The sequence below is a fragment of the Suricata suricatta genome, chromosome X, assembly GCF_006229205.1.
Source record: "Suricata suricatta isolate VVHF042 chromosome X, meerkat_22Aug2017_6uvM2_HiC, whole genome shotgun sequence".
NCBI lineage: Eukaryota > Metazoa > Chordata > Mammalia > Carnivora > Herpestidae > Suricata > Suricata suricatta.
Window position 1 is genome coordinate 36318595 of NC_043717.1, and position 21586 is coordinate 36340180.

The 21586-nt window shown below is 43.6% G+C and overlaps 1 long non-coding RNA gene across 3 annotated transcripts in view; it reads right to left on the bottom strand.

Moving 5' to 3' along the window:
* Nucleotides 1-14602: 14602 nt before the first annotated feature.
* Nucleotides 14603-21586, bottom strand: part of LOC115283586 — a 44335-nt gene continuing 37351 nt past the window's right edge. For 2 of the 3 annotated variants that reach the window (XR_003905022.1, XR_003905020.1), the window contains one exon: nt 14603-16141. This is a non-coding gene — a long non-coding RNA (uncharacterized LOC115283586). The remainder of the gene's footprint in view (nt 16142-21586) is intronic. The other variant, XR_003905021.1, reaches the window with a different exon arrangement.

Consider the following 21586-nt stretch of genomic DNA (forward strand, 5'->3'; position numbering starts at 1 on the left):
TGAGTTTCAAGAGTATAATCTTTTCCAGTTTTAAAAGTCAGGGACACTCAGGAGCCACAGACTGCTAGTCAAAAGGCATGGAGTAGAATTAGAATAGGTATTCTTGGGGCGCCTGGGTGGCTCAGTCGGTTAAGCATCCGACTTCGGCTCAGGTCATGATCTCACGGTTCGTGGGTTTGAGCCCCACGTGGGGTTTTGTGCTGACAATTCAGAGCCTGGAGCCTGTTTTGAATTCTGTGTCTCATTCTCTCTCCGCCCCTTCCCCACTTGTGCTCTGTCTTCCAAAAAAAAATAAATGTAAGAAAAATAAAAATTAAAAAAAGAAATCTTAAAAAAAAAGGTATGGGGTAGAAAATTGGCTTGGAGAAGAGATAACAATGACCGGAGCTGGGCAAAGGCAGAGAGAGTCAGAGCAGAGGGAGGGACTTTTCCAGGAAGTGGGAGATGGGGATGGAAATCTGCGGTCCCTTTCCGGTTGGAGTAAAGTATTGTGACCAAGCTCCCCATGCCCTCCTCTGTGGAATGAGTACAGATAAGTGACAGTGGCTCTTGAGGGCTGGGAATGGCCAGGCAGAAGGAACCTTGGGGAGCCCCTGTGGACTCCAGTATGGTCCAAGGAGCAGTCCCGGGTTTTCCCAAGCTTGGGGGTAACCAAAAGAACAATAATAGAACTTGAGCATCCTGGGTTTGGATAAGGATACAGGTAACTTGCAGAGCTCCAATGACCAGAGACCAGATGGAAATGTCTGGGTGGGTGCCAGCAAGCACGAATGCCAGTGACAAGCAGGGACTGGGGAGCAGACCCATCCTGGCTCCTCTGTGGAAGCTAAAACCCCCAATCCTTGCCTGGTTGATACTGAGCCTCTGAGAAGTTTGTTACCACCCCAGAGACGAGGCCGAAAGGGAAAGCTGTGAAATGACCAAGAAAACCCTGGACTAACTAAATGTATTTGGGAAAAAAACTAGTTAAGTTTCTTTTACCAAGCAGGATGGGAGCTAGAAATAACCAGTCATACAGAGGCGCTTTCTAAAACTATAGTAGAAAATCAGAGTTGCTGGAGGGACGTGGGAGGGGGGATGGACTAAAAGGGTGATGGGTATTAAGGAGGGCACTTGGGATGACCACTGGGTATTGTATATAAGCAATGAATCACTACATTCTACTCCTGATACCAGTATTACACTGTATGTTAACAAACTAAGATTTAAATAAAAACTATTTTTTTTTAAAAAAGAAAATCAATACAAGTTGCATGTTTTGAGTACTTGGGCTCAAGCCTTAGGAACTTTGCCCACCACTATTCATTATCTCCCCAACTAACCACAGGTATCTAGGGTTTTTTTTCTTTCTACATTTTTTTTTTGGTTTTCCTCCTAAGCATCTAGAAGACCTGAGGGTGCCTGAAAAGTAATCATTGAACGACTGAATGATCCATGAACTACTTTCAAATTCTAAATTAGCAACTATTTTAGTATTGAAACAACAATGGCCTAAAGTGTAACATTGTATCCAAAGATTGAGAGGGCTACATTTAAAACCTAGTTGCTCCCCCTTTTTTCTACACCTCATCCATTACTCTGCTCAGGAGATAGACTTCTTGTTTCAGGGAGGTGAGATGTAAGTAAGGTATGTTTAGTAACGTCTTCCACTTCCAGGGAAGCCACAGTGCTGATCTTGGAGAGATGTCAGGACCCAACTCCAAAGGGTCATCTGAAAATACTTTTGCAGTTCATCATCATAGTCATGATGCAAGATGTTATGATGCAGATGAGGGGGGGAGAAGCTTGTGTAGACATCATTTGGGGAAGAGAGGAGACTAGTGTTAAATGCAGAAGTCTAGAACAATTCTGTAGAAATACACCATGTGCATCTTTTCATATAAAATATCTGAGTTATGAAAACAAGGCTTTAAAGAACCATTACAAATGTCCAATTAAACAGCCAACATGAGATTGTACCAAACGCACCCATCTGTGCAGAATGTTGATAATGGGAAGGCTGTGCATGGGGCGGGGGCAGGGCGTATTGGGAACTCTCTGTAACTTATGCTCAATTTTGCTGTTAACTTAAAACTGCTCTCAAAAAGGAAGTATTTTTTTTTAAAGCCACCATACTAAATCTGTAAAGACAGAAGATCAGGGGTTGCCAGAGGCTTAAGGGAGGCCGGAACAGGGAATGGTTGCTTAATGAGTAGGAAGTTTCCTTTTGGGATGATGAAAATGTTTTGAACTAGATAGAAGTGGTGTTTGCACAACAACACGGATACACTAAATGCCACAGAAAATGATTGATTTGACGTTATGTGAATTTCACCTCAATTTCTTAAAAAGCCACCATACAATAGATGGGCTGTTTTCAGAAGCACATTGCATGGAGGTACAATCTCCCAACACGGTTTTCGAAAAAGGACTTCTGTGGTCCAATTTGTTTTGAAGCAGTGCGCACGTGTCCTCTTCTAGGATGTATCCACTCTGCATTCGTGTATTACAGACGTTGAGAGGTCCTGCAGAACACATTTGGGGAAATATTCCACTAGATCTTTCTAAGATGAGAAAGCCTCAACCTATTCTTGTTTTTTTTTTTAATTTTTTATTTATTTTTTATACAGAGAGAGACAGAGCATGGGAGGGGGAGGGGTAGAGAGAGGAGACACAGAACCGGAAGCAGGCTCCAGGCTCTGAGCTAGCTGTCAGCACGGAGCCTGACGCGGGGCTCGAACCCACGAACGTGAGATCTGACCTGAGCCGAAGTCGGAGGCTTAACCGACTGAGCTACCCAGGCGCCCCAACCTGTTCTTGTTTTAACTGAGGCTTTTGTACATCAAACTTTCTCAATATTTGCTGAAAACAACTTAGCCTTCAAGCAAAAAATAACATGAGGTCTTTTGCTAATGTTCAAAGGCAACAACAGGTGGCCGTAATAAACCCAGTTCTCAATGAATGATGGGATGTGAGAGTAGCAAAGACATAATTCGGTTCTTAACTACAACTTGATTTGCAGGTAGGAGGGCCACACTAGGAAAACTTATTATCCCGGCCACGCAGAGATCAGCTACTGTAGAGTTTGAGGTTTTATTCATTTGCATAAATTGCATTTTATATAGACTTCAGAAAGTATAGCACAGTATGAGGGCACATCTAAAATAGCTGACTTTTTAATAGCAGATATAAAAATGTCCAATACAAGGCAATTTAACAAAATGAAATGGCTCAAGGTGATTGCTTCATTATGAGGAAATGCATCCTCGTGAATCTTTGCTCTGAAGCCATTTCTTAGATTCCTGAAGTGTTGATTTAATAATAATTACCACCAATAAGAATATCTGTGGAATGGAATTGTCTGTTTTATGATTGAAATCAGTTATTCTCAGCCAGGGGTGGGATACAATTTTATGCGTGGGGCAGTAGACTGCTTTCTCCCAGAGAGAAGGATCAGAATCTCCTGGAGGGATGTTTATTTCAAAATGAATTGTCAATATTATAATTACTGATTTGATTTTAGTCACGATAATTAATTCACCTTGAAGACGTAATCACACTTAAGAGGGTGTGGGAGTTTCGGTTCCTCAAACGGAGACAAGCATTAAGAAAGACAGAGAAACATAAAGGAGCTGTTTTCTAGAGACAGATAAAGCCCAGACAGGCTATTTCTTCACCACCCACACCACACAGCAGCTTTCTGAATGCCCGTGCTGTGAAAGTCCCATAGGTCTGGACTTCCCCCATCTGAGTATGAGTGGGTGGGGTGCAAGTTCCAGGAAATAGCATCCCGGGAGCCTACGCTCTGACTCAGGCTTTTCCTAGAAGGGCATCTGGCTCTGTCTGTATTCCCAGAATTCCTGGCTTTGGCATCTGGGATCACCTGTCCTACCTATGCTTCTGATTATCCCCAACGTCATAGAGCTAGGTCCCGAAAGATGACTACCGCCTCAACATGCTGGGTTCTAAGAACATCTCTAGTGTGTCTGACTGCTTCAAAATGCCATCACGCTCATGTGGATGCACACATCCATATGTGCACGTGTGTGCGAACACACACAGGTGCATCCCGCATTAGCTGACCCTGCACCCCCGGCCACTGCTGATTGTACCAGGGATGTATAAATGACCCACCTGGACCACTTTTTTTCTCCAAGGAATTTACAATGGTAGGTCAGAGGTACTGGTCAGGGATCCCGGGAGCTTGGATTGCAAGCTAAGGAAAGGTTGGGCTTGGGAATATCCTGTTTGACCATGAATTTCTAGAGACAAAGAAAGCTCTGCGGTGCTTCTGGTTTATCAGGTTCTGGGTTCAAGGCCCTCCTGTGTTCTTCCTTCATTTTATGGTTTCTGACATACCTGTGTATTGTTATAACAAATCCTTCTCATACATTTTTGGGTTTTTAAATCTTTTATTTTGAGAGACAGAGAGAGAGGGTGCATGCACATGCTCAAGCAAGGGAAGGCAGAGAGAGGGAGAGAGAGAATCCAAAGCAGGCTCTGCGCTGTCATCACAGAGCCCGATATGGGATTCAGTTCCAGGAACCCCGAAATCATGATCTGAGCCAACATCAAGAGTTGGATGCTTAACCGACTGAGCCACCCATGTTTCCCCCACCCCTCATTTTTGTTGTTAACCTAAGATACTTCATGTAATTTTCTGTTACTTGCGATCAAAGATCTGCCACTAAAAATTAAAATTTTAGGGTCTCCTGGTTGGCTCAGTTGGTTAGGCCCCTGACTTCGGCTCGGGTCATGATCTCACAGTTTGTGGGTTCAAGCCCCGTGTCGGGCTCTGTGCTGACAGCTCAGAGCCTGGAGCCGGTTTCGGATTCTGTGTCTTCCTCTTTCTCTGCTCCTCCCCTGAACACATCTGTCTGTCTCACATTCTATCTTTCTCACACTCTGTCTCTCTCATTCTCAAAAATAAACTTTAAAAAACTTTTAATTTTAAATTATTAGTTCAAATGTCACCATTTATCTTTATATTATTGAATCCCAGTTTCAAAGGCATATATGAGTATGTAACTCACATGCAAAATTACTCAATTTGTATTTTACAGATTGCAACATGTATATGTATTTTGTTCTTAGCAGAACAACAGAAAAGCTGCATAGCATTAATGTGTAAATTAGATGTAATATAATGTATTTCCAGGTTCCAAAGTTTAGGACATGGTCCTCTTCGGGGAGCCATCCTTTTATTTAACATAGCCTGAGTCCCTCGGCTCTTCCAGATGGCTAGCGTCAGTCTCCTAACAGCAAAGTGAGCTCAGAATCTTCGAACTTCTTACACGGTGGTCGATTGGCTCTGAGAGTGAGCCTTCCACACCGAAAAGCTTCAGCGTGACAACATTTATCAAGCTGCTGCCTTTGTACAGCCTGGTAGTGTCCCATTGGCCAAAGCAAGTCATCTATGGAAGCCCAGAGTTAGCGTGGAAATAGAGTACACAGAGCAAAAATCTGGGGGTGGGGGGGGATAGGGCATGGCTTCCTCGGGGCCACTCTTGCAACCGTTAATCACAATCACAGTTAGAATGTTCTTTCCAGTAAGCTTCACGCATCTTCCTCAAATGTCCAAAGTGACAAGAGAAAGAGCATTGTGCATCATGCAATACATTTGCTAGTTCAAGGAATGACTGCTCCTTTGAGATACAAATGGCAATGGACATGATCAACTTGTGCACATGACACAGATTCCCTGAGCGCCTCCTGGGTCCCAGATCCTGGATGCTAGCTCTTAACCAGCCACTGAGAGCTTGAATAAGAAATGTCCGTAGAATCCACAGAGAGTGTCAACTACATCCTTGCAGGCATTCACGCAAAGTGAGAAACAACAGTTGGGCCCGGATGCTGCTTTTAAAGAATAATAATGGGTCACATGTGTTACATTGTTAATGTGTAGAGCAAGATGAGATGTCTCACTGCGGTCACCCTGGATGGGACATGTCCAACTCGTTCTAATCATCCATTGATGATTCTTGCCTAACCCAGCGATCATTAGGATGATACTAAATGGTGAATTTTCTATTTCTGACAGTCCTTCTCATTCTATTTGCGACCTTTCTATTGTAAGAAAGAGTATTATCTTCTCCTGTATTTATTTATTAATTTATATTACCATGGTGTGAAATAATGGAAAACATATATACATTGGTCTCTGCACCTGGTTCCTGGCACCAGGCTCCTAAAATCCTTTTAATTTTCCAAGTGATAAGAGCACTAGAAGCATCTCTTGTTCTAACGTTTGGTCTTTGACCTTGACACGGGGCTCCTGAAACCCTTGTAACTTCCTAAGTGATAAGAGCACCAAGAGTGTGTTTGTTCTAATATTTGGTCTTTGACCCTGGTCCATGACACAGAGCTCCTAAATCCACTGTAATTTCCTGGGTGATAGAGGGCGTCTTTTGTTCTAGTAAGGTGGTTCTTCGTGGCTTCTGGACAGTTTCAGGGTGAGGACTGGTCACCAGAAAGACCGAGCCAAGATTAGAAGCTTGGAACTTTTAGACCCACCCGCCGTCATCTGGGAAGGGGAGAGGGGCCGGAGACCGAGTTAATGATCTGCCATGCCTATGCGATGAAGGCCCTGTAAACATTCTAGACTTTGGAGTGGTTCCAGACTGGTGAACACTTCCATGTGCTGGAAGGATGACACACCTCAGCTTCCCTGAGACAGAAGCTCCTGAACTCAGGATCCTTCCAGACCTCTCTCCATCTGACTGTTCTTTGTATCCTTTAAAACATCCTTTGTAATAAGTCAGCAGTAGTAAGTAAATCGTTTTCCTAAATTGTGTGAGCCACTCTGGCAAATCAGCGAACCTCAGGAGGGGGTCATGGGACCCTCAAATGTGCAGCTAGGCTGTGGGTAGCTTGAGACTTACTACTGAGATCATGATCCGAACCAAAAACTATGGGTCAGAAGCTTAACCGACTGAGCCACCCAGGTGCCCCTTATGTGTTGATTCTTAACCAAAGCAGTCAATTAGTAGCACACAAGAATCATTATATCTGCTGGTTTCCATAACTATTTAGCTATCCTCTGGTCATCTGAGGTCACTCCTGATTAAGGTCCTTAAGTCTCCATGCTGTGCTTCCTTTTTGAGGCTCCTTCCGAGGCTAGGAAGAGAATATATTTCTTGCCTTTTCCAGCTTCTAGAAGCTGTCCACATTCCCTTGGTTTATAGCCCCTTCATGAATGTTCAAGACCAACAACAACAGGCTAAGCCCTATCCATATCACATCACTCTGACCTCTTCCATTGTCACACCAGCCTCCGACTCTCACCATCTGCTTCCCTCTTCCACTTTTTTAAAATTAAAAAATATTTTTTAATGTTTATTTCTTTTTGAGACAGAGACAGAGTGTGAGCTGGGGAGGGGCAGCGAGTGAGGGAGACACAGAATCTGAAGCAGGCTCCAGGCTCTGAGCTGTCAGCACAGAGCCTGACACGGGGCTTGAGATAACAAATTGAGAGATCATGACCTGAGCCAACGTTGGACACTTAACCAAATGAGCCACTCAGGTACCATCCTCTTCTACTTTTAAGGACCCTTGTGATTCCATCGAGCCAACCAGATAATCCAGGATAGTCTCCCTATTTCAAGATCAGCCGTTTGCTATCTTAATTCCCGGTGGCTGTGTAAGCTAACGTATTCACAGTTTCCAGAAATGAGGACATGGGTATCTTTGGGAGGGGCATTATTCTGTCTACCGCAACTCTTGTAGGTATTCCCCTTACGTTGAAGCCAAAAGCACAATTAAGTCTTTTTTCCCCTCTTTCCCCCTGGGCTTTTCTCCACTACACTCCTAAGGTCATTATTCAGTTCAAGAACTGGTACTTGAGAAACCAACATTTGACCACTTATCCCCTTACCTTATCCATAATTGCTTTGCTCATTTTAAGTTCCCTCAGCTCTTCACCACTCTTGAAAAAAAGATAGCACAATGAAAAGCCAATCCTAACTCCCACTTTTAGCTGCCTTGCACTTGATTGCACATTTTAACCACTTGACTTTGGGTTTTGGGCACTCTCTACACAGTTAGTAGCAGCCCTTAAGAAATGGAACTCAGCCTCACTCAGATTGATTAGTCAAGCCTTTTAAATAGAAACATTACTGTCATTTGTGATTTTGGAAGTTACACCTGAGGCCTCAAAGCTGTTCCTGGACAGAAGAACCAGTGAGGAGAGGGGGACAGAATGAGAATGTCCTCGAAAGGTTTTGAGACTCGAATTGTTCTCACAGAATAGCTGAACTCCAAGAGCGCCATTGTCTGAGGCAGAGGGTTCTGGAAGCCCGAACATGGGGAGAGGAGTAGAAAGTCCGGATTCCCACCTGAGCTTATGAACTTGGAGGCACAAACCACGATGCCTTCATGTCTCATCATCTTCAGGACAAGGAGGAATCGTCAACTACGATGCAGAGATAAAACCCCACCAGGAATTTTGCGTGCACATGTGCGTGTGTTTGTGTGTGTGTACATCTTTCTGATAAGATGGTGTTCGATACCCAAATGCTAACTGGGACCAGGAAAGCAATTCTTCTTGCTCCTTCTGGAGTTGAGAGTAGATTTGAGAGAGCGGTCTCTTGCTTGTAACTCTGTAATAGTTTGCATCTAGTGGGACCGTGTAATAAAATGAGTTGGCTGGGATGAGGTCCAAGGCCCCTTGAGGCTGTGCTCATGTGGCGTTTGGTGACACAGTCTTACTCAATTGACAGCGACTGCCCTTCCCTGTGGTACAGGACCCAGGCTTCTCTGTGGCCTGGGTTGTGGCTTGACGCCACACTTCCCTCTGCCTTCCTGAAAGATGAATCAGACTGGCATGACTCTTGCCACTGTCTGAGGGAACTAAGCAAATGTGAGTGTGCATGTGGGTGTGTCTTTTCCTAAGAACGAGACAGTGGCATTTCCAGATGAATCAGTCTTAGCTGGCAAATATGGTCCATGCTTTCTTTTCTTGGTTATAAATGACAAGCCAATGTACTGTCTATTTATATTTAACTCGTTATGTTTTTTTTTTAAAGGCTAAGCATGAGTGGGAGAAGGACAGAGAGGGAAGGAGAGAGAGAATCCCAAGCAGGCTCCACGCTCTTGGCAGAGCCCTATGCAGGGCTCGATCCAACAAACTAGATCATGATGTGAGCCGAAATCCAGAGCAGGGCACTTAATGGACTGAACCACCCAGGCGCCCCACTCTGTATGTTCTACTAATGTAACATGGTATCTTAGTCTGGCTGGGCTGTAACAAAATACCCTAACCTGAGTGGTTTACGAACAAAATGAAAGTGTATTTCTCACAGTTCTGGACGTGGTTGTCCCAGATCACGGCACCAGCAGATTTGGTGTCTGATGAGGGCTGCTTCCTCATGGACCAGGCCTCCTACTGTGCCCATCATACTCGAAAAGGGATGACGGGGCTCTCATGGTCTCTTTTATGAGGGCATTAATCCGATTCATGAGGGCTTTGCCTTCATGACCCAATCACCTCCCAAAGGCCTGACCTGAAAGTCCTATCACCTTGGGGAATAGGCTTCAAAATGCACATTTTTGGGGGACACATTCAATCAATAGGGCATGGGGGTTATGAACAAGGACTCGTCAACTATCATGCAGAGATAAAACCCCCACCTGCAATTGTGTGTGTGTGTGTGTGTGTGTGTGTGTGTGTATTTTTCTGATAAAACAGTCCAGACCTCATCAGATGGTCAACAGAACCCATGAGCCCCAAGATGATGAAAATCTCTAGTGCAAAAGAATGTTCCATTGTCAGAGAGTCAGCATCGATGATCACTGGCCTCTGACAAAGGCATCTCCGGGAGCCAAAGGACCTGTGGAGGTCATATCATTAATAATTTAGAGCATTGATATCAAGCATCATGCAGTAAATGTCCTCTCAAGCAGACTTAGACTCCAGAATAACCACGACTCCTGTTTCTTCTGTAAAGTACACTCATTGCCGCCTCTAGGCTTAAGCCCACCTCTCTCTCACATTTTTGGTCCTGCCCATGGAGGTAATTCACACGGTGATTCAGTGATGCTTCTTGCCCAGTGCGTTCATGCCACGATGTTACATCTCTGTGATTTGGCTAAAACACACCAAAAATGGATTAAACGCGAGCATGGCAAGAAAGTTACAAAGTTAGATTCTTGGTGGATTCTTGATAAGACCAGCTGGATTTCTTTTGAAAATAACTGTAGAAGGGGTGCCTGGGTGGCTCGGTCCGTTAAGCGGCTGACTTCGGCTCAGGTCATGATGTCATGGTCCGTAGGCTCGAGCCCCGCATTGGGCTCTGTGCTGACAGCTCGGAGCCTGGAGGCTGCTTTGGATTCTGTGTCTCTCTCTCTCTCTCCACCCCTCCCCAACTAGTGCTCTATCTCTCTTCGTCTCTCAAGAATGAATAACCATTAAAAAAGTTTTAAATAACTGTCGAAGTTTAAGTGAAATATTTAAAGTGTTCTGCACTCAGATTGAATGACAAGAATCTTTTAATTTCTGCTTCACTTTAATTCTTTCTAATGTTTATTTACTTTTGAGATAGAGAGAGACAGAGTGCAAGCAGGAGAGGGGCAAAGAGAGAGAGACACAGAATCTGAAGGAGGCTCCAGGCTCTGAGCTGTCAGCACAGAGCCTGATATGGGGCTCAAATCCATAAACCATGAGATCATGACCTGAGCCGAAGTTGGACGCTTAATCGACTAAGCCACCCAGGCGCCCCAAATTTCTACTTTACTTTAAAGAAACAACTGGAGACTATAGAAACTTTGGTTCTTCATCAAAGGATTGGGGGATTCATGCAAATTTGCATGTTTTGAGTGAAAAGAAAAAGGTTAATAAATGTGTAAATCATTTAAAAAATTTTAATTCCAGCATAATTAACATAGAGTGTTACAGTAGTTTCAGGTGTACAGTATAGTGATTCAACACTTCCATACATTATTCAGTGCTCATCTTTTTTTTTTACATTTATTTATTTTTGAGAGACAGAGAGAGACAGAGCATGAATCCGAAGCAGGCACCACGCTCTGAGCTAGTGGTCAGCAGAGAGCCTGATGTGGGGCCCTAGCGCTCATCTTTTCTTATTATTTCTAAAAACTTTAATTCCTGTGTAAATCATGTTTATGATTCCAGGATTGAACAACTTTCTCTATTAAACAAATATCTATCAATTCCCATTGAATTAATTTAGAGCAATTCTGCTATATTGGGACCCAATTTAGAAGAAAAAATGGGGGAATACCTGGGTGGCTCACTCAGTTAAGCATCTGACTCTTGATTTTGGCTCAGATCACGATCTCACAATTTGTGAGTTTGAGCCTTGCCTCTGCCCTTCCCCATGTGGACGCTTTTGTACTATCTCTCTCTCTCTCTCCCTCAAAATAAATAAATACATTTTTTTTAAAGGAGAAAACATGGATTCTAGGACCTACGATTTTCAAGGATGTGGATATCAGTACTTTGACTGACCCAGATCAATGAAAGTGAATGGACAGTTTCAACCCTACATATTAAGAGGTAGGCTTTCTAGATCAGTTTGCATCTTCCAGGAAGCAGAAGCTCAGGTAGGGATTAGATATGTAAGAAATTTACTGGGGGGAATTTGGATGAAGGAGAAAGGGGAAAAGGGACCAGAGTAGATGGGGAGAGGCTTAGGCCAAGAGGCAGGGTTTTACGCCAATGGAGGGAAAGAAGGAAGTTTGGGTAGGAGGAAGCCTTAGAATACAGGGCAGCTCTGAAGAAGTTTCAGCAGAGGGGCAGCGTGAGAATAAAGCGTGTCCATAAGGAATGGCCAATGGTTAGGCTGAAATGGCCCAGCTCTAGCACCCCTGCTGGGCTCAGTCATCCCAGAGGGTGAACGAGGCAGTGGGTCCCAAAGGTGTGGCTGCCGCAACCCGTTGGTTAACAACACTCAGCCCCATGACCAGGGACTCCTTTTCTATTACTGAGTGTGGCCATTGGAAATAAACACCATTCTCTAGGTGAACTCAGACCAGCAGAGTGTATGAAAATGGAGATTCCTCTTCAAGAGACATCTGAAAACTCATCTTTCCTTATCTGCCTGCTTCCAAAACCTTGTGATTAAAACATAATGCGTCACATATTAAATTGTATGTGTATTTTATGTTATTATATTATATATATTATTATAAAGTTTGTGAAGTTTTTGCCCGTACCTATAAATAAATTGCTCCTTTTGGTAGACTGACTTTGGGTGTAGCAAGTACTTAGTGAGCACTTTTTATAGCTGTGACAGGCCCTGTCCTAGGGGTAGAGAGTTGTGGCCCATGTAGGCAAGGCCTCCTGGAGATTTCACTGTAGCGACAGGGGTAGACAACAAACCAACAAATCTGTAGACAAGATGGCAGTCACGAGAATGAGGTTGTCCTTGAAATGCTTTTCTATTCAAATCATTTTAGAATGATTTGGGGCCACCTGGCTCAGTCGGTTAAGCATCTGGCTTTAGCTCAGGTCATGGTCTCACAGTTTGTGAGTTCGAGCCCTGCATTGGGCTCTGTGCTGACAGCTCGGAGCCGAGATCCTGCGTCGGATTCTGTGTCTCCTCTCTCTGCTCCTTCCCATTCACGCTCTGTCTCTGTCTCTGTCTCTGTCTCTCTCAAAAAATAATAAAGAAACATTAAAAAAAAGAGTGATTCAGAAAGGACCAGTGGTCAGAGAATTAGGGAGGGCTACCTCTCTAAGGAGGGGACATTTGAGGTGAAACCAAATTGGACAAGAAGAATGAGAGTTTGGGGCAGAGGAAATAACAAAGGCAGAGGTTGTTAGGTGGTAGGGAGTTTGGGGCACTAGTGGAAAGGAACAGACACTGGTTGGAGAGGCAGGAACCAGCTGAAGTTAGGAAGGAGTCAATTCTTTTTTTTAATTTTTAAAATTTATTTTGAGAGAGAGAGAGAGAATGAGTGGGGGAAGGGTAGAGAGAGAGAGAGAGAGAGAGACAGAATCCCAAGCAGGCTCCACACTATCAGCACAGAGCCTGACATGGGGCTCAAATGGTGGTGGTTGGTGGTGATTATGAGGTGAATCAAGTTGTCTCCAGCTCAACTCACTCCCATCCCCATGCATCACCACTGTGTTGTTTTTCAACCACCATGACTACTATGTAAAGAGGGAACACAGGCAAGCAAGAGTAGATGTCTGGCCACTGGTTGTGATGCTTTCTGCAGTGGTACAGGCAAGAGATGATAGTGGTCTGGATTAAGGAGGCAGCAATGGGGGCACCTGGGTGGCTCAGTCCATTGAGCGTACAACTTCAGATCAGGTCATGATCTCATGGTTTGTGAGTTCAAGCCCGGCACCAGGCTCTGTGCTGACAGTTCAGAGCCTGGAGCCCGCTTGAGATTCCATGTCTCCCTCTCTCTTTACCCCTACCCTGCTCACACTCTGTGTCTCCCTCTCTCTCAAGACTAAATAAACATTTTTTAAAAAGGAGGTAGCAATGGGAATGGAGAAAGTAGATATATTGAAGATTCCTATTTCTCTGTGAGGACATGATTGACATGGTCACCAGTTCTGAAGCATCGCAAGCATGAGCTATGCTTTTCCTTTCTTCTTTCTGGTGTGTTTCTGAATTCAGGTGTGTAGCAGACACTGTTGGTGATCTGCTCTGATCCTCCACACAACCCCATTGTTTAAGTTTATTTATTAATTTTGAGAGAGACAGAGACAGCGTGGTCAGGGGAGGAACAGAGAGAGAGAGAGGTAGAGGGAGAGAGGTAGAGGGAGAGAGAGAGAATACTATGGTGGAAGCACAGAGCTAGACACGGGGCTCTAACCCATGAAACCGTGAGATCATGACCAGAGCTGAAACCAAGAGTCTGATGCCCAACTGCCTGAGCCACCCAGGCACCCACTGACAACTCCTTTTTATCACTCCCATATGCTCATCTCCTGGCTGCGATGTGCTTTTATCAACAAGAGCTTGCACTAGTGACTCCTCTTTATAGGACTATCTTCCTGCTACTGAAGAACTTTGCCCAAGTAGGACAGCTGAGCTAGAAGTGCCTAGGACTTTCCATTCCTTCCACTGCCACCCCACACCCTCTGTGACCAGCCCATAGCCAATGGCTGACAGGTATGGGAGTACGAAAACCTAGCCCTCTTGCTCTGAGTTGAGATGACTCTCGGGTATAAGTTATCCTCCAGAGCTCCTCCCAGGATCAGGCAGAGGCTATGCTTGCTTCCAACCCACCGCACTTAGCTTCTTCTTCACTTCCTCCATTTCCTACTTCCTCCACTTCCTTCCTGGCTTCTTCTGGGAGCATTCCTGAAAAATCCACTTAAACACAACTCCTTTTCTCAGGGTCTACTTCTGAAGATCTCACTCTAAAACTCTATTCCATTGCCACTTCTACCTCCTTAATGCAAGCCTCTATCAGCTCTCACCTGTACCATGACAGCAAGCGTCGTACACTATTGGTTTCCAAGATTTTTTTTTAAATGTGTATTTATTTTTGAGAGAGACAGGGAGCTGGAGCATGAGTGGGGGAGCAGCAGAGAGAGGGAGACACAGAATCGGAAGCAGGCTCCAGGCTCTGAGCTGTCAGCACAGAGCCCAATGCGGGGCTCGAATTCATGGACTGTGAGACCATGACCTGAGCCAAAGTCAGACGCCCAACCAACCGAGCTACCCAGGTGCCCCCAGTTTCCAAGATTTTAATTCCATGACCCTTTTCATATGAATGCCACATGCATGACTCTCTCCCATGGCACCAGTTGCTCCCAGTGTGGCCTTTTCTTTCCCATTCAAGAAAGTCTATTGTGCAATTGGCTAGGAGTATCGGTATGAGAGGCATAACCTTGAATCTGCAGTGGTTTACTTTTAATAAGTTAAAAATCCACACACATCAACACTTTAGCTATTATTAATAATAAATTATTTGCAACATATCCTACCATTTTTACCATTTGTCGTTTTATCCTAAGTCTCATATATAGTATACAGTATCTATATAGTTGGTATATATTGACACCCTGGGTTGGGTATCTCAAACTCTTCTGCTTCCTTTCCAAAGGTAAGTGGTAAAACGACATTAGACAAATGGCTCATCTTACCCCAAGCACATTTAACACAGGGGGAGCAGGGATTGAGTACGGTCCAAATACAATTTTTCTCCCAGCATAATGATATCTTTTTATGGAAATAACAAGTAGAAATATTTAAGTATTAAGTTGAACCATATGAAATCTCCACCAGCATTTTCACATAGTTCAAGCTAACACTAATTATGAACATTGGCTGGATTTTACAGATTTTATACATGCAATGTAGATTTAAAGAGACCCTGCCTCACTCTTAACCTTGACCAGATACCTTCTTGAGTAGATTGCTCATAATTTCAAACACACTTATCTGGGAATGTCCACTCCAGGACTAAGTAAATGGACCACAACCATTTTCATAAATTTGAAGCCTTCCCGTAAACTGCAGTGAGCTCAGGCCTTTCTTCACCCTGAGGCTGCCTTGCTGCTCACCCGGGAACGAGAAGGTAGGACATTTCTTAGCATTCTCCAGGGAGGATGAGACTCTACTGGACCCATTCCCGCTGCTCATTTTGGTGCGAACCTCTTCAGATGAGCACTGGGCACAAGACAAAAGACCTAAGTGTGAATCAGACTCAGCCATGTTCCAAGCATATGACCGTAGACATCTTTTCTATTACAAACCCCTTCCCAGTGTAACTGTACACATTGTCTTATTCTTTTAATCAATGACTTTGGTCTGGATCATGTTTCCTTTGTATGCATTGAGAAAGAAATAAAAAAAACTACCTTTCTACATGATTGACTTTCAAGTTGTTTCTAATACTTTGAATATGAGAATACTCTAATTCTCGTTTTGAGTAGAACTCAAAACAAAAAAGCAAGAAAGACCAAGGCGTCTTCAGGACGGTATATTCAAATCACTATATGTTTACTTACGACTGTTATAAAACCAAATGTCTTCATATGTTTGTTGCACTTCTGGTGTTGTACCTGGCATGATAAGATTTGATCTTTCCTAGGGGCCACCAACACATTTCATACTTCAGTGTCTGCAAAGTGGGGGACAAATGCGTCCCCACTCAATTTTCCTTCATGGGATTCACCCTGCTGCAGTTGACCAACATGCATGAAGAGATGCTTTGAGTCAAGTTGCTTTTTCTTTAACTGAGAAAGCCAAGACAGACCACAGTTAACAATAGTCTTAAAAATAACATCTTGGGAATAATCATCACATGTTTCCTTATTACAGGAAATGCATACCAAATGTCATCTTGTATTTAAACCTGAAAAGTGGGCAGAGTGTGGGCAGATAATTACACCAGAGGCTATTTAAGGAGAGCAGGTTTTCCATGACTCGCAACCATTGACCGTAGAAGTCCATCTGTTCCTAACTTAATTTCCCATGTAACTATTAGGACAGGTGCCACTGGTTAATATTATAGAACCAAAAATGCTTGCCACATAATCTTTGGGATGTAAGTGGCTCATTCAGACCCCTCTGGCTTGACCACATGTCCAGTATGGGTGAGGAACAGAAACAAAGGACAAACTTAACAGGATGATGTCTCATGGGCCTTTTTGTCCTTGGAACCAGAGACGTGAATTTAATTTCAAGGCCCACTTGAACACGGAGGCCCTTTGACATTTATCCCCATATCCCTGAAACACATACTAGCCAAATGCCATGGGGGAAGGCCACCCATGTAATTTGTGGGGCCCAGTGAAACATGAAAATGCACTCAGAGTCCCTTGCTCAAAAGCAGGGACAAAGGTGCCTTAAAGGTACTAAAATATAAAGTTTTTCCTTTCTTCCAGTTTTTCTCTTGCCTTGTCATGATGTTTTCTATTTCAAGTCACTGTAAGTGAGGAAAATTAAAATTTTAAATTATTATCATGAATTTACCATTCATCTTAGAGTGCACAACGCCAGCCAAAAAAGCAAATATAAGAGCATTTAACCCATATGTGGCATTCCTGAAATGACACAACTCCGATTTCCTAGCCCAATATGGACATGTGTATTTTGTTCTTATCAGAATAGCAGAAATACTCCACAATACTAACTTTGCTGCTGCTTTCATTTCACTTCTTCATATCCACGCGTTCTATCAACACTCTCCGTCTCTGGCTCCCTGGTGAGTAAGGAAGGATTGGAAGGAACTGAACTTTGGGTTGCCCTGTTTTTCTCTTCCCTTCCATCTCATCGTTTTCTGTGTGAGTGGTTGGCTAGTACAGGGGAAAGAACACAAGTAAGAAAGAATGCGAGAGGGCTCCTTGCTCCTTCATGGTTCTTAGAACGTCACTGCATTCCTTGCACCATTGAAGCAGATTCTGGTTCAAATGGAAATCATCACTTCCCAAAGCTGTCAGCCACTCACTCAGTTGTAGGTAGAACACGCTTGGGATCCCTTGGCATTCATGCTCAGGGACATCACGATTGCTCTATGCTAATGGGTTGGCAAGGGAAACCAGACACACACATCTCACTATTATTTTCACTGCTCATGTTCCCGTTCCATGGTTATGTCTGATTTCATTAGCAAAACACGAGTTCAAAGGTAAAAGTAAGAAGCTCAAGGAAGTGACAGCAGGGCACTGAACCAACGTGCAGGACTTCTCTGAGTATGGACCTCTGTGTAACCACACATATCATACACAGAGCCTGACGTGGGCTTGAACTCCCAAACCGTGAGATCATGACCTGAGCTGAAGTCTGACACTCAACCGACTGAGCCACCCCAGTGCCCCTTGGGATGTTTCTCTTTGCACTTCAACATTTATTAAGCAACAGATATGTGTGAAAAAACTAAATGATAGACAGACCATATGCCATTCTTTAAGTCATCGAGGGGATGTTTGGGGGATGGCTGTATCCATGTTTCCAATAACAGAGCTACTTGATAGCTTCCAAGGTGATGCTTAAAATTGCAAGAGAATATCGAGCACTCTTGGCACATGCCTTAGCCCCAGAATTGCAATCCCTTGAGATAAACTGGGGAAAATGCAAGATCAGTGCAGCTGAAACTTAACACTAAACTTAGGAGCTAGAGTTGACAGTCAGAACATATTACTCATGAGGATTATTGTAAACAGACTACAGAAAACAGGTAACCAGACACAGCTCCCAGCAGCCTGCCTATACAGCAAATTAGTGAGCTTTTGTGGCAGAATTGCCAAACTTGAAATAGTGGCAGGCAGGGACGCCTGGGTGGCTCAGTCGGTTAAGTGTTGACTCTTGGTTTCGGCTCAGGTCATGATCTCAGGATCTGTGAGTTTGACCCCTTCATCGGGCTCTGTGCTCACTGTGGGGAGCCTCCTTGGGATCCTCTCTTTGCCCCTCCCCTGCTCTCTTTGTTTCTCTCTCTCTCTCAAAAATAAATAAATAAAAACTCAAAAATAATTTTTTAAAAAGTAGTGGCAGCCAACAATATTTTTAGAGTTGTAGTTTCTTCTTAATTGTGGTCAAATTCACAAAACATAACATTTATCATCTTAACAATTTTTAGGTGTATAGTGCAATGGCATTAACTGTATTCACATTGTGGCAACAAATCTCCAGAACATTTTCATTTTGTAAGACTGGAACTCTATATCCATTCAACAACTCTCCTTCCTTTCTACCTCAAGCCCTTGGCATCCACCATTCTACCTTCTATGTCTATGGGTCTGACTGTTCTAGAAACTTTACATAAATAGGTGGGATTGTACAGTATTTGCCTTATTGTGACTGGTTTATTTCTCTTAATGTAATGTCCTCCGGGTTTATTCATGCTGAAGCATGTGCTGGAATTTCCTTCTTTTTTAAGGCTGAATAATATTCCATTCTGTGGATAGACCACACTTTGTTTATCCATTCATCCACTGATAAACATGCAGATTGGCCATGGTGAATAAAGCTGTCATGAACATGGGTTTACAATTTTCTCTTCAAGATCTGCTTTCAGTCCTTTTGGATACGTACCCAGAAGTGGAGTTGCTGAGTAATCAATTATTTTATTTTATTTTACTTGGTTTCTTGTAACCAATTTATATTTTTAAGTTTATTTATTTTGAGAGACAGAGAACACGAGCAGGGGAGGGGCAGAGAGAGAAGAGAGAGAGAGAGAGAGAGAGAGAGAGAGAGAGAGAGACAGAGAGACAGAGAGACAGAGAGAGAGAGAAAATCCCAAGCAGGCTCCTAGCTGCCTGTGCAGAGCCCATTGGGGGGCTCGAACTCATGAACCTCGAGATCATGGCCTGTGCCTAAATCAAGAGTTGGGTGCTTAACTGACTGAGCCATTCAGGCACCCTTATAACCAATTAGTTTAAATCACACTTAAAGGTGTCTGACCCATATTTGGAGATAACATGATGTTCAGAATTGTCAGGAGACTACCTGGAGAGTTTGAGGGGTAAAGGAGATAACATGGAAGGTATGAAGCTTGGAAAAGTATAAGTGTACCCCATGCACTTCAACAGTGTGGCCTTCTGAGCTGGATAGACAAAATCACTGGTTAAAATAAGTATCAACACAAATATTCTAACCAAAAAACCTTGGTTGGAATCAAGTGAAGCTAAAATAAGTACAGTGAAGATGTGTAGAAGATATAGTCACTGACCATCCAATTGTTCTTGGAAAGATAGAACTATTAAGGCACTGTTTATGGGTTTGTAACGCAGGACTTGGAACAACGCGAGAGAACTCTCTGTGGCGAGATATCAATCTTCAGACAAAAAAACAAGGTCCCCAGTGACATATTACTACAACGACCAGAAGTAACCTCGCTGAAAATACGGCAGCATTCAACATTTGGACAGGCAACACCCTGACCGACTTCACCAATGGATTTTAGAATAATGGAATTTTCAAGCTTGTAAGGACATTAGAGATGACGTAGTCCAACTCTCCTAATTGTAAAAGGAAGAAACCAAGGTTCAGAGAGATGAAGGGGCTCTCCCGGGACCATAAATAAACCGAGTTGGTGACAGAGGTATAGCCGAGTTTCTCAATTCTAGTGGTGAATCTATTAATATCCTCAAGGTCACCCTTAACAGCAGCAACTTCACAAGTATCCGACAGTGTAAATAAAATAGTTCACGCTTGAAAAGACAAGAGCTTCTGGATTATTTTCTGTAGCACAGCCAGGCTCTCACTGATGTGTTCCAAGGATCCTGTCCCACTCCAGGGATGTAACAGACACTTTTTCCAAGACACATCAAGATGTTTGATGGTCGCAGACAATCAACATGATGAAGGCAACAGTCAGTGCCCCAAATGGACCTTGAACAAATATACAAATATCTCCCCCCTCCTTTGGGTTGACTTAAGACATCAAGACCTCAGAAAGTGCCTGTCAAAGTGGAAATATAGTCTTTAAGAGTGATTATATACAAATTCATTATGGATGTTAAAGTACTGGCAGGAATTCATCCATCAGCTGGGTTAGTTATCACCTCGGCAGAGCAGATCCCTCCCGGCACTGACGGACTCAGGACCCACACATTTTTGTTGGGTGTAGGGAGGGGTTGGGGAGAGAAAGGCTAGCTGAACTGAGGTGTGTGTGTGGGGGGGGGTCTGTTCGGCACCCTGAAGAGGAGGAAAGCTTTGGACAGGGGATGAAGAACACCTAAAAAGAAGGTATAGGAGTATCAAGGAAAGAGTTCACCTACCTAACAATTTTACCTTGTGGGGCTGCCAAGAACGCCAGAGTTGTAAGCATGACCCATGTTGCCTGCCGCATGAAATAATTTTTTGATCATCTAATGAGTCCTAAGACAAAAAGGAGAATATGCCATGTGGGGCTTTAAACACTGGACTCCAAACTGCCTATACACCCCACTATTTCTACTTGACTTGATGGCAGCCATATTCCTATGAAAGGAAGTAAAAGGAAAATGTGATGGAAAAACACTCTGGGATTGCACCAATGGTGGAGACACCCAGCGTGAGGGAACCATGTCCCATCCGTTGCTTGACGACTGAGACAAATGGATATGTGACTAGACCCTCTGGGAATTGGCTAAGATGAAAGCAGAGTGGATATTTGTTTTCTTTACCTTATCTTTATTTTTCCTATATCCCTGTACTGCATGTTGATTCAGCCATTAGAGACCATAAAGGTTCAGATAAGCTCGGGGAAATCCCACAGGAGTGGTGGGTATTTTCCATTCTTTGTTTGGTGGATGTGTCTGTTTTGCAGCTCGCCATGCTGGGTGGCTGCTTTCCTGGACTGAATACCTGGTACCCAGGAAATTCCAGAGATGCCGGGATCTTTGGGTTCAGTCACAAAGAAACCCATGCCACACCTGATCTACGTATTTATATGGGGGGTGTGTGTGTTCCAGACAATTCTTGAGGACATCTGGGAAGGGCAAATTGGTCTTGGGAAGGTCCCAGAGGACTTACTCCTCCGAGACACTGAAGGACCTGTAAGAAACTTCAAGAATGCTGTGATTCAATGTTCACAAGGACAGAGATTCCTGAACAAGCTATATTCCTTTATCACCTTATAGGATTGCTATTACCGTCTGGCTAACCCTTTGTCCCTATCCTGCTCCCCAACAACATCACTCATATAACAGACACTTTAACTGACTTAACAACAGATACTATTTTGAACGCCATTATCT